Source organism: Aplysia californica, unplaced genomic scaffold (assembly GCF_000002075.1).
Source record: "Aplysia californica isolate F4 #8 unplaced genomic scaffold, AplCal3.0 scaffold00113, whole genome shotgun sequence".
In the NCBI taxonomy this organism is placed as follows: domain Eukaryota; kingdom Metazoa; phylum Mollusca; class Gastropoda; order Aplysiida; family Aplysiidae; genus Aplysia; species Aplysia californica.
The window spans coordinates 1,232,974-1,234,050 of record NW_004797383.1 but is presented as its reverse complement, the minus strand read 5'-3'; positions in this window follow the sequence as shown (position 1 = coordinate 1,234,050).

Here is a 1,077-nt window from a genome sequence, read left to right as displayed (position 1 = left end):
AGAGAGAGAGAGAGAGAGAGAGAGAGAGAGAGAGAGACAGAGAGAGAGAGAGAGAGAGAGAGGCAAGGAGATTAGAAAGGCGGCGGTGGAGGCTGACGTTGCCTCCAATCTGTCACATATCGCGAGTGTTTCTTTTCCTTTTCCTTTCAAAGAAAATATGTGAGCCAAAAAAATCCGTTCGTATTTAAAATTATTTTTTGGGGGTCTTTCTAAAAGCCGCAGACAAAAATTGCGGTGAAGATTCAGGTAAACGTAGGAAAAAGCGCCCGAAATATGAAATTCACATGGTTGAATAAGAAAAAAATTAAAAGACTCGTTTATTCTCCAGCTTGACGTGAATGAGCTTACACGCCAGGAACATGAGATTTACTGGACACGTGGAAATTGGAAAAGCTATAAGGCTTGCATAGGACTTGTATTTCATATACCAAGGATGCCTAAGAATTTTTTTTCTCCAGAAACTAGGTCACCCTGTTCTTCCACGAAACGTGTTATTTATTAGCTGAGATCCCTTCTATGACCTAAATTCCGATAATATGCACACAGGAAAATACGTATCTTCGCCTGATGAAGATGATTCTGCTGCTGCTGCTGCTGCTGCTGCTGCTGCTGCTGCTGCTGCTGCTGATGATGATGATGATGATGATGATGATGGCATTACATTTTTCAGTTGTATCCGTAATTGGTAACAGTATTTGAACTTTTAATCACACGATGTGCGTTTTCTTAAAATAAAACTCGTTTTGACTTCAAAACAGTAGATGGATCATGTTCATCATTTAATTTGCCATCTCCCATTCCCCTAAAGCTCCCACGTCCTCCGCCCAACGAAAAACAAATTAATGTTATCCGTTTTGATTCCAGGGAGGGATGAGTGTATGCACTGTGCTTAAATAAATTGGAGATTACACAGCTGAGAAAATACATTTGTAGGCGTGGCAAAGCTTTTGTAGACTGATAGATACGACAGGAGTGAAGTGGTTAGCGCTATAAAACGATCAAATACAATACAGTTACCGTCATAGGAGAATGATGTATACACACACAGAACGAGTTAGGGGAGAGAGAGAGAGAGAG